We start from the raw sequence: 12,444 nt of genomic DNA, 5'->3' as shown, positions 1-12,444 counted from the left end.
CATGACTGTGTCTGTGGATGGTGCTGCTAAAACAGGACCAGGGATTCACAGGCAGGGGACAACTGGTGTTCATCACTTCCCGCATGGAAACCGGGAGAACTGCCAGTCTGGTATTGCCATAGCTGATTTGGTGAGTAGGTTTGCCCCTTGGGATGCTGGTGAGTCCCAGAGCTTTGTAAGATCATGGGAGGAACAGGATGTTGGTGTCTAGCAAGGGAACTGCTTTGTATGGACCAGTGCATGAGCAAAGAGACGGCTTGTTCATACCAACCACGGCCTTTGTGTGTGCGCGGGAGGTCCCGGGGGGGCTGTCATGGTGGGACAGGGACAGACACCACCTGTCCTGCTTTTGCAGCTATGGGGTGGTTATAGCGGTGTGCAGGAGTGAAACTCATAATACGCGTCACGTCCAGGGATTATTCCACATGTATGTCACCGTCTGCTCCACCATGGCCACGAGCTTTCTGGAGGGCTGTGGGTACTCCAAAGCTGTTGTGTGGTGTTTTGCACCATGAGTGGCCCGTGCCCTGCAGGACGCTTTGCCTGCGCCTCGGGTTGAAGATCAGTTGGTAACAAACGCCATCAGTGCCGTATGCATGGAAACAAATGACAGTCACAACGCTCTAATGAAGGTGGCTTGTCTGGAGTTAACCACTGTTCGGGTACGTGGTACTTACTTCCTTCTGGTCACCCAAAATGCAGCACCTTCCCACCCCTTCCCTCAGTGGCTACAAACCAGAGCCCGCTCTCCAGGAAGAAGCTGATCTCTTTGTTGTAACTGCAGAGCCCAAACAGCCCGACTAACGAATGTAGGATTGGAAAAGACAGTCGAGCCGGTTGGGTACTTTGCTATTATCTGTTCTCAGCACAAAGTGGAAGTACCTCGTCTACACCAAACCTCACTCATTTACACTTTGCTTATCTGCAAATTCCATAATTTACATATACTAAACAGCAATTTCTCCACATTTATTAGCACTGATTAATAGCAGAATGCTGCAGCGAGCCCTTCTGTTACTCCAACTTCATTACGTTGTAAAAGTAGACTACAGCCCACTTACCCAAAGACGCTTTGCTCAGAAGAATTATCGATGATTAAAACCAAGCTACACTTGTCAAAATAAATTACCCGAGTACGTTTTGAGAGGCAGCAGCCTTCCTCTTTACGGCAGTTGCCTGCCTTGCTAATTTGCACCGCGCGGAGACTTGCGGTGGGACGGCGGCGCTGGTGGAGGCCGCGCGATGCCACGTGGCAGTTCCCCGGAGCAGGAGGAGTTTGTGGAAGCAATTTGGATTCTCTTGTGTTTCCTCATACATTACCGGTATTACATCAGCTGCGGGTGTGATCAAACTTCATTGATAGAGGAGGGTAATTCGTTCATTGGTTTGCAGAGCTCGGGTCCCCCCGGATTGCCTCCAACCCTCGTGGTGTCTCCGGCTGCTGGATTTTGCATGCAGATGCGGGAGTCAGCTGGGAGCCGGATGGAGACATGGGGAGCTCCCCGTTGGCTGTAAGATGAGGTGGCACAGAAGTGCATTTATTTTCATCAATGGTGTGGAATGAATTATACTCATGAAATTTGCTCCAGATCGTCCTCTTTCAGAGGGTAATATGTAAACAAATGGTGCAGAGTGCCGAAACGTCCTACTTTTCCTCCCAGGGGAGACCCTGGCAGTGGTAGGAGAGAAGATGCAACGTGGCAAGTGCCTTCTGCCGTCTTGTTCAATGGGGAAAGGAGAAACCCTCCTGCACTGCTGCTGGGCAAGCACCCATCTATAGGAGACAATATTGTGGCTTCTAGTGAAAACTCTTTAATGCCAGGGCAGGAGGGAGGTCTGAGTGATGGTGTGCTGCTCATCTGCCCACCACAGTGCTGGGGCCACTGCTTGTGCAAGGAACAGCAGGGACAAGAGCCCCTTCCAGCCTCCTGAGCTCTCTCCGGGCAGCAAAGGGGCTGTGGGTGAGCTCTACCATACGCGGTCCGGCTGCTTCACGTGCTCGGCGAGGCACTGTTGTTGGTGGTGTTTGTTGCTGCTGTTGTTGGGGGTTTCTGGAAGGGTTGGGAGGATGCTGATGGTAGCCAGCGCGGCGCTGCAAAGGACCCACTAGAGCAGAACAGTGCTGTGGGTTTGTTCCTGCTATGCACAGCGACTGCGTGTGTAGTAAGGGGTTTCTCTTGATAAGTGGATAAGGCAGGTAAATATTTGGCCCCAAAGGCAGTGCTGGGAGCACTGCGGGCTCTAATTTGGGGTTCGGTGCCACGCTGCGGATGCCACTTGTGTCTGGGCACAGTATGAGCAGCCACGGAGGACTTCCACCCCATGGAGAAGCAGAAAGCAGCTGGAGACAGCTAGTGAGGGGACGATGCAGGGACATGGGGACGCTGCCTGGAGAGCTGTGTTTGGGGACATCCCTCATTCCTGTTGTGGGTGTAACCAGCTCACTCTCTTTGCTTGGCATGGTATAGTCCCCCCATACCCAAGAACGTGCCACCTTCCATCTACAACATGGCTCATCAGAGGTGTTTTTTGGGTGAGCACTCATTTTGATTCCCAGATGGATTCCCAGTGGTGGCGATACAGAGACGGGTGTGAAAAGGACTTGTTTCTCAACTGCCAGCTTTAGGGTGTTTGCAGCAGTATTTGGGGACAATATTATAGGCAAAGCAGAACTTTCCAGACCAAGCTGCCTTTTTGGACTAACGCAAGGGAAGATGCATTAGCACCCGCAGGTATTAATTACGCTTTCAGTGGCTTTTCTTGGGCACAGGCTGAAAGCAGAGAGCATCTCATAACCCGAACTGGGCAGGCAGAAAAGAGGGGGCAAATCTGAAATATCGTCTGACACTTAAGGCTTCAAAGCTGTGGTGGAGGAGGAAGAAGATAAAAATCACTACCGCCTTAACCGAAGGAATCGGAAAGGGTGTAGGCAGAGAGATATTTTGGCATTTCTTCTTTGTGCATGGAGCTGGTAAAACGCTGCGAAAGGCTGCCACAGGATAGCAGCGGGCTCAATAAAGGGAGCTTGGCTTTCTGCTGTGGATTAGATCCTTGCCCAAAATGCTGTTCCTCATTATCGGGCTCACAGCAGGTGAAGGTCTGTTTTCCAACCACCCTAGAAACTTGCTGTCGGGGTGGATGGCGTTTCAGTGAGAAAGGCATCTGTCGCAAGCAGCGAATCCTCAGCCGTGGGCTCTTGGGGGACCCCGCAATGGGAAATCACGGGGGCTCACATCTTGACTTGGTTATAGCGACTTTCGGGGTCTGACTTCCCTCGCTGGAGTGGCGGTGTGAATCCTCGGAATGAGGAGCCTCTCGTCCCCCTGGGGAGAGGCTCCTCCGCAGGGGTGTCCTGGGTGGACGGGATTCGGCAGCCTCCGTCTTGCTGCAAAGCGATGCAAACCCCAAGAAATTCAAATTGCCTGTCTTGGCGTAGGGCACCTAAAGCGATGGGTGTACCAACTATAAAAAGAAAGAAATAGCAGATTGCAAGCGTTTGGAGGAACCATATTTTATCAGGAAAAATTAAGCCCTTTCTTAAAAAAAAAAAAGAGGAGCAAAGCAAACGGCATGGGGAATGGAGCAGAGGTAATGCAATAGCTTAACTGAAAAATTAACTCGAATTGGTGGAGATATGACTGCTGCTCTCTGGATTGAAAACTGGCTGGAGGAATGTAAACAAAAGACAACGAGAAACAGGATTTGGTTGGGGGGAGGCTCCGCGTTGCTGCAGACACACCGACGGCATATCCCCTCCGAGCAGCACCCCGACGGTGGTATGGGATGACGAGCAGGGGGTACCCCATCAGCAGTCACAAAATATCTGAAAAAGACTGGGAAGTGTAGAAATCGGCACAAAACCCACATTCTCGGGAAAATCCTGGCTAATGCATTAAAGAAAACCAGTCCTTCATGCACGCGCTCTGCAGGAGGAAGGCAGGAGAGGAGACACGATCCTTTGGGAGCGGTAGGCAGGACTCAGAAGCGAGAGGCGAAGTTGAGGGCAGGTGTGAGGGGTGGCGGAGCCCTCCCGAAACACCCACCCTCCGAGCCAGCCAGCTGGCCGCACCAGGACCCTTCCTCTCGGCGAGGCAGGATTTCACTGAAATGCCAGTAATGCCCACGGACCACCAGATCAAACAGACCCCCTTTTTTCCCCCCTCCCAAACCCCAGTTATCTATTGGAACCAGATGCATTTTTTTCCGCAGGAATTTCCAAGCGGGGAAGGCCAGACTACCTTGTTGCAATCAGAGAGGTGACGGTCTCCCTCTGAATTTTTGCTTTTTCAGACATATGGAAATGCAGCCTTTTTGCTTGTGATGAGCAAGGTTTGCCAGGAATCCTGTTAGAAGTGCTCAGCAGACACTTGTTGTTGAGTAGATCTGGGCTTGCTTTGAGGGGCTGCAGCACGGCGCCTTGCAAACTTCACCCGCCGTATTTAACGAGACGTTGGAGATTGGTACGCCGGATTAATTCCGTGTTCTCCTTTGTGTACCTTAGTAACATTTATTTTTTTTTAATCATGTTGAACGTGTGAGTTTGTTTTCCTTTTTTTTTTTATAACGTTTATTTCATTTAGAGCTGTTTTGAAGTGATAGACACCTTTCTAGGTAGCGGCTTCTTACAACGTATAAGCCCGTTTATCAAAGGCAGGATTTGCTGCTGTTGTTTTTCTATTAGGGAGGAATTACACTAAGCCTGTAGCAGACATTTTGTGTTACCATGGCAGCCCATATTTCCTACAGGGTTGTGACCTCTAATGACTACAGTGGAAAGCTAGGAAAAATGGGGACTCTTTGAAGATTAGTAAATAAATGCATACTTATGCAAACTATCTAAGAGATGGCGAAACTATAGAGAGGGAATGGCACAATTCCGAACACTGAGTAAATGGCTCTATGTAAATACCTGTGTGTTTTTTAAAAATCACCTTTCATTTCCCCGTGCTTTTAAAAGGCTGTTTTGTTTCCATCAAAGCGGTACACCAAACGCATTTTCTGCATAGGGCCTGTATTATTTTTCATGTAATGAAACAGAAATACAGAGTTCAGAATTTCAGCACAAAGATGTTTCTTACCACCTAAATAATTCTTTTTTTATAGCCTTTTCAAATATTATTGCCATCATGATTGAATTTTCAGTGTTCCTTTAGTTCATCATTGCTAGATAAAATAAGGCAGCAGAATGTACTGAACTTTTAAACAGACGTCTCAGTGGGAGCTGTCTTTATTCTTTTAAAATAGCGTAGTAAAAAAGAAAGTCTCTGTTTTTAAAAAAAACAGATTGATTTTTACGTATGGAATTTAGTAAAAAGGAAAAATTGCACCTATCGAGTGGCACACGGTACTTGTTTTGGACCATTAAAATACCTACAAAAGTATTTTATAGGATTTGTTTGTGAATTTTAAATGATGCTGCATTGTACTCTGCAGTGATCTCCTAAATTGTATAAAGCCTCAGTAGACATGCTGGTACTCCGTGCATCTTCAGTTAATGACCCTTTTCATGTAAGCACAGCTGTTGCAATGTAAAAAAAATAAATTAGCAAAATGTGCCTCTTCTCCCTGCATCTTCCCTTCACTTTTCTGTGCATTTCAGCATTTTTCCCCTTCAGTCAGTAACTTTCCAGACTCCTGCAGCCCAGATATGTGGTACGAAACTCTCCCATCGATGCTGTCAGCAGAAAAGGTCTTGCAAAACAAAACCAACATTGGCCAGATCCTGAATATCTTCCTCTCGTGTCAGAAATACTGGGGTCAAGACAATGCTACTGCTCCTTACGATGGAGGTTGTTTTAACCCTTTTCTCTTCCTTTAGAGAATAAAATGAGACCTTTTGCAGGTAACCCCACAGCACTGGCTTTCGGGGAGAGCACTGGGGTCCCTTGTGTTGAAGCCACATCTAATGGAGGTTGCAACGCTGCCAAACAGACATGGGTCCTCCCACTGCAGGGTGAGATTCATTGGGGATACATCACCCCGGTGCTGAATCTACCTGCGTGGGAAGTCTTCTTTCTGTGAATATCGCGGGGGCTTGAGGACACCAGAATGGGCTGGGGAGTGGTTTTGTTGCACCCTGGACGGCACAAGCCCACTATCCACAGGGATATTCCCTGCTCACCACAGACTCGACTCCCTGACACATTGGGTGCCCATATAAGATGGGAAAGCCTGGGTGGTTTTGAGACCCACCCTTACATCAGCATCTAATATTGTAGTGAAAATCAATGGATTTTGATTAGATACAATCTAATATTGTAGTGAAAATCAAGGTTTTGGGATGGCTGCTAGGTAGGGGCATGTGCAATGCTCTTCTGCTGGCTGCTTATAGCTGTTACCATGTCCTAAAGCTCCTTCTCCTGGGAAACGTTTGGATCAGTCACTATTATTTCTAGCTTAAGCAGCAGTACAAGGTCCATTGCCAATCCCTGAGGCAGCATAGCTCAGGGGATCACAGAAACCACACTGCAAGGTGCATGGTGTGGGGAATGGCCATGGGTGCATTGGAAAATGATGGAGACTGGAGGCAGATGGAGAAAAGCATCAGTTTTGGTGTTTGCTTTGATTTCTTTACATACGATTTTGCTTCTTGATAACTGCATTGGCAATACAAACTTACAGGCTTTTTCCAGGGATGTGGGACACCAGATACCTTCTGGGCTTGTTCGTGTCACCAATCACTTGTCTTATTAATCTTCTTGGAATTGGGAAATTTAGTTCAAAATGAGAGGCTCCTGATGTAACCAATCCTACTTTTCTTGCGCAGCTTTACGACGTGCTTATGAGCTAGGTTATTTTATGTTCTTCTTACTTCTCTTGGTAGCTTTGAGTTCTCCATTAACTGACAGCAGTCTGAAAAGGGCCTTCTGGGGAAGTGCCCTCTCCTCGGGCTCTCCTCCCATCTCGTGTCGGTAATGAACCCCTCCCTGGAGCAGAGCTGAGGGTGCGCAGTCCCACCTCCCGGACTCCTGTCCTTCTCGCCCAAGGACAGTCCTGTTCCTTAAAGCTTTTCGTAGCAACTGGAGCTCTTCCAACACGAAGGTTTGCTTGCTAACTAGTCTCACGTGAGGTGTGGGGTACGCACAGATCTGATCCCAGGCTCTCTGGAAATCCTGCCGTTGGCTTCCTGCGCTCCCACAGGACCAGCTCTACATTTAAAAGCTCCAAAAAAGCCCTGAGAGAGAGGGGGTGAGTGCGTGGCCTCCATCCGTGTGTTGCGGGTTGCCTGCCTCAACCATGAAGCAACTCTATCCCCCCGCCTGTCCTTGAACGCATAGTTTCCAGCCCAAACTATTTGACAAATCTGACCCAGACTAGCTAATAGTTTCAGGGTGACCAAAACCACATAGCTGATGAATTTATGATTCAACTGAAAATTCTTGCTTTAACTGAAGTCCAAACATAGAGGGGAAGCTGGTGGTTAAGGCAGCAGGGAGGAAGAGAGGAAAAGAAAGCTGGGGAGGAATGCTGGGGAAGCTGAAACGGGATCCTGACGTGAGCTGCGGGGCTGGCAGAGCTCTTCGGAAAGGGGGTCTCCCTGGTGGAGGACCTGGCCTTCAGTTTGCACATGCTGGTTGGGGGGCCCCAGGTCCTGGCTAAGGGGAGACCACTCCACCCCTTCCAGTGGTCTCGTGAAAAGGCTCTGCACTTCCTTTGGTTAATGTTTTTCTTTCTTTTTTGTTTTGGAGGGGATTTTTCACTAGTCCTTGAAAGCAAAATTTTTTCATCCCTGCTGATGTGAGGTCGGAGGGACACTCTGGGTTCAACGAAATGGAGAGCGTGTGCTTCTGAGAAGGGAAGTGGAACAATTTTACATCTGGTGGGGTGGAGCAGCACTAACTCGTTACTGGTTTTGTAGCGTGGCAGCTGAGCAGACCAGTCTGTGATTTCCCAGTCCCACTCCCAAGCCACTGTCACTTAGAGCCACTGATGGCCTCGGTCACCCTCCTGGGCTCTCTGCAGCTCCCACCTTCCGCAGAGCTTCCTGGCTTGTCTGCTGGGCAGCCGCGGATCGGAAACGTGGTGGGACCGGCAGGAGAGCAAAACGAGGACCTTTGGGAAATGCAATGACTTCTGCATGATTCACCCCCAGTTTCTGCTAGCTGAGAGCCTGCAGACTGAAGGTAAAACAGGTAGGTTTTGGCACAGCCCCGAGCTGAGCATCTGCTGCTGTAGGCAGCTGAGCAAGTCCAAAAGACACCGAAGCTGCGAGAGGCTTTGGGAGCCTAAATTTCCACATCATCTCCCAGAGCAAGCCGGGTTGGTGACGGCCTCCTCCAAGAGAGCACCTTGGTGTCATCAGCCTTTCAGCCAAACCGAGCAGAAAAGCCCTGTATCCAACCAGAGTCGTGTTGTCCGTGCTGTACTTCTCCTACCAAAGTTGGTTGTCATGGAGTCAGTTCCAAACAGGGTTAGAAGTTCAGGTGAGGAATAGATGGGCTGGTGTTTTTGCAAAGCTTAAATATAAAGGAAAACGGGGGAGAATGATAGCTCCAAACAAGGCTACCATCAAAGGAAATACTGCTTGTGGATTTTCCATGCAGCTCTGTGGCAGCAGAGATGAACCCTTGGCTACCGCTGGCATTCCCAGTCACGATCGGAGCAGTTCTGGAAGTCAGACAGCAAACGAACCATGTTCCTCAGCCTGAATTGAAAGGGCTTTTTCTTTTTTTTTTTAAGACTGAATGTAAATGTGGTATCCTTTATTGCCCAGAGTACAGAGGAGACCACAGTGCAGCTGTGACGAAGCTTTCTGCTTTCCAAAGTCCTGGCGTGATTAAGGAGAGCAAGTCTCTGAACGCCAATGGGAGTTAGGTGCTTCATCGCTATTTCAGCCTTTGAAAATCTCTCTCTGATTTAGCCAAGTAAACTCCTGTGCCAATTATCTTGCAGAAGTTTAAAAAGCTTGACTGAGCCACAGAAAACTCAACATATCCAGGGACTTATGCTGCTGTGAGAACAAATCTATAAATCTCTTTAAAACAAACACAGAAAATGGATTAAGAATGAGCTTGGAAGCTATATATATATAAAAAATTCTATCATACATATAAAATATATGTATAAAATATATATGTATAAAATATATACAAATTGTACCCAACTGTCATTCCAATTACCTTCACCTTAGGAAGGTAGGAAATCAGGGAGCAGGTCTGGCTGGTGATTCCCCGCTCACGTCCCTCATACTGCAGTCCCCCCATAGTTTTGCGTCTACATTTTGTTAAGGAAGTTCTCATTCAGGAAGGACCATGGCTTTTAACTGGGACTGGCTTGTATCTGGACAACTGAAGACGCCAGAGGATACCTGTGTTTGGGGAGGATGGAGAGATGCCCCCAGGTGATGTGAAGGGTCTTCCTTGTGTTTGCCTCACTGTTTCCAGACAAGGTGCTTCAGCAGATAGCCGGCATCGCCTGCTGTCCTGTGCTTCCAGAGGTGAGAAGCATTTGAAAACCCCAAATGAGAACACAATCATTCTGAGGCAAATGTCCCCAGCTTTTTGATCCAACCATCCACATGGCCATGGCCACCCCACGCACCCTTTTCCCACCCAGGCTTGCTTCAACACCGCATCCCGTGCCGGCCGATGCTGCTGCTGCTGCGGGTGACTCGTCTGCTTTTCGGTTTTTTTGAGACTTACTGGTTTGTCAGGTCTCCCCAGCTGAAAATCAAATATGTATGTCCAGTGTGCTTTTTATCTAGTTAACTAAACACAAATAACGCGTTCTGCCTCTTCACTTTGAAGGCTTTCAACCCTTTCTCTTTTATCTCTGCCTCATTGTTCTTTAGCAGCCTGACAGTTGAGTATTAAATGGTTTCTCTTTTTCCTTTATCCTCTGCCCATAATTTTCACTGATATTTCACTGGGCATCACTTCCCAAAGTGCCTTTGTGTATTCAGCACTAGGCAACGTTGGACGTTGATATGATCTTGACTTCTGGAACAACACAGGTACTCTTCTTCTCTGGGGCAGTTAATTTGATCCAGTGACTTGAGATTTGTCTCCAAGCCTGCTGGAGAGGAGGTGTGGAGAAATGTCATCAAGCTGAACTGACACGTGTTCACTCCCAGCCCATTTTCTAGCATATTGGACTTTCTGCTCCTCTGGCACCAAACCCCCGTTGTGAGTCTGTGCTGGCTCATGAGTGGCGGCAATCTCTTTGAGATTTAAATTGCTTTAACGTGGCTTATTAGCTGCTGTGGGCGGTGTCTTTGCCTGCCAGTACCTGTGATGGGACTGTCCCCATTCACAAAGTCACCTTGTGTACACTGATGCTCTGATCTACACTCCCACACACCCAGCAAGACACTGGGGAGGGCGTTTCTGGAGCTCCACTTTTCAGCTCGGGAGTTTTGACTGAAAATGCTGATATTCCTCCTAGACCTGTGTCCTGGTCACACTGCAGGCTGGTGTGTTGCTCTTTGCTTATTTGCCCAAATTACGATAAAGCCAAGCCTTCTGTCTGAAATACTTGTGGATCTTGCAAAACATTTTTATTTCTCTATTTTGGATATTTTAGTGATCTTATTTTTCTTTGTACATCTGTGTCACCGGTCTCCGTGACTTTTTCTGCTGTGTTGGGCCCATTTATTTGAACAGTCATTTCTTGCCATTCGTTCTCAGTGAATAGTTGTGCTATGGTTATTGGTTTGCTGGTAAAACTATAATTTTGATGACTGCAATAGCCATTTCCACGTTACATCTTGAATTTTAACTGAATTAGAAGCAATAATCAAAAGAAACAACTGTGTGAAGATTACACTTTTTGTCAGCCATCTCCTAGTACAGAAATTGCTAACACAACAACTGCATAGCTGCACATCAAATGTGGACAGAAATATTTGTAGCAACAATGCAAGCTGGAATGATGTTATGGAATTCCTGCTATGCTGAGATGCTAAAATATGGTTTAAATTAAAACTTAGGCTAAGCGTATTATTTACTTGATGGGGTTTGTTCCACTCATTCTCTTGGGACACTTAAAAGCAGGCTGCTATTTCTTGTTTTTTTTAATTCCTCTGAGATGACTGACGTCCTCTAAATCAAAATGACACTCAATATTTGAAATTCACCTTCATTTGGTTGCATTTGGTCATGTAAATCACAAGGTGGTGTTGCTTCTGTTCCTTGAATGGCCATGGGTTGTTTCTTGTAAACGACAAAGGGCAAGAAGAGCCAATGGGGAAGTTCAGCCTCGTAAGGAGATGCGGCAGGGAGAGAACAGAGTCTTTAGCAAACAATGGCTTTCCCTCCCTTGTTGGGGCAGTGCAGCCTTCCTAGAGGTATCGTGCATGCCGTAAAGGACTGGAGCTTTGAGAGTTCATAACCTGAAGGTGGGATCTGGATTTAATTTTCTCTCCTTACAAATGTATGCAGTAATTGGGTGTTTGTAAGGGCCTTGGGTAGTAGAAAGTATCATTGCATCTCTGTCTGGCTTCTTTAGGAGGGTTTTTTAAGGCTGGCACTGGATCTTCTGACCTTCCAGTCTGGTACACGGCACAGCAGAGATGTAGGCTTTACCCAGGAGACTTCATCAGCTTTGGCTGCAGTAAGAGCCACTGTCTTAAAAGGCATGTGGACCTTAGGGACAGAGTCAACATTGCAAATAATTTTGCATGGCCCCTCCAGAAGCTGATTCACTGCTCAGTTGCCCTCCCTTGCAGATGAACAGCTTTTTTCCAGTTTACAACTGCATTGACCTCCAGGGCTGAGCTGTCTGTGCAGGACTTCCCAGAGAGAGATGGGTGGGCATGCAGGGTGGTCCATGGGTGCAAGGAATCAAGCCAGCCGTGTGCTTTGCTGTGCACCGATTTTGTGCCGTAGGTTAAACTCTTCCTGGGTGTTAGATCCAAGAATCTTTCTGGGTTCGCTCAGATGCACTATATCTGCAGGAACCATCTCCAGGACTTCGCAATGTCTACTGCCCTCATGTTGTGTCTTGACAAAAATTTGAAGTGTATAAATAGGTCGTGTTGGCAAACTTGGATGCACCATGCCCTCAATCTGCCTAATGGAGAAGTAACTTTTTGTGCTGGCTCATGCAAAGGTTGTGTGTATGGAAACACTGCCAGCATGAAAGGATTTTACGGGCAAGGGTGAACCAGCCTTATGTTGTATTTCACCTTTTACTCAGCCCAGAAACAGTCCCAGTTTCTGCCTGCGTGAAGCCATTGTGCAGCAATGTTTGTAAACTCGCTGTGCTGAACATCTCCCTGGTGCACTATCAGGCTTTGTTTTGGATGGTACTGCATGTCCTCCTGCACTTTCTGGGCTCAAACCAAGCAAGGAAAAAAATATGACTGTCTTCTGCATGTTCTTAGAGGAAAAGGTTCAACAGGTTTGACATGAAACCACTGGACTATTGAAAAACAACATAGGAGATTTTCATCTTCCCAAATCATATGGCTTGTACACAGAAATTATCACTGTCTTTCCTGTAGTT

Source organism: Gavia stellata, chromosome 14 (assembly GCF_030936135.1).
Source record: "Gavia stellata isolate bGavSte3 chromosome 14, bGavSte3.hap2, whole genome shotgun sequence".
NCBI lineage: Eukaryota > Metazoa > Chordata > Aves > Gaviiformes > Gaviidae > Gavia > Gavia stellata.
The sequence above is the reverse complement of the archived record's forward strand: the minus strand, read 5'-3'. Positions refer to the sequence as shown.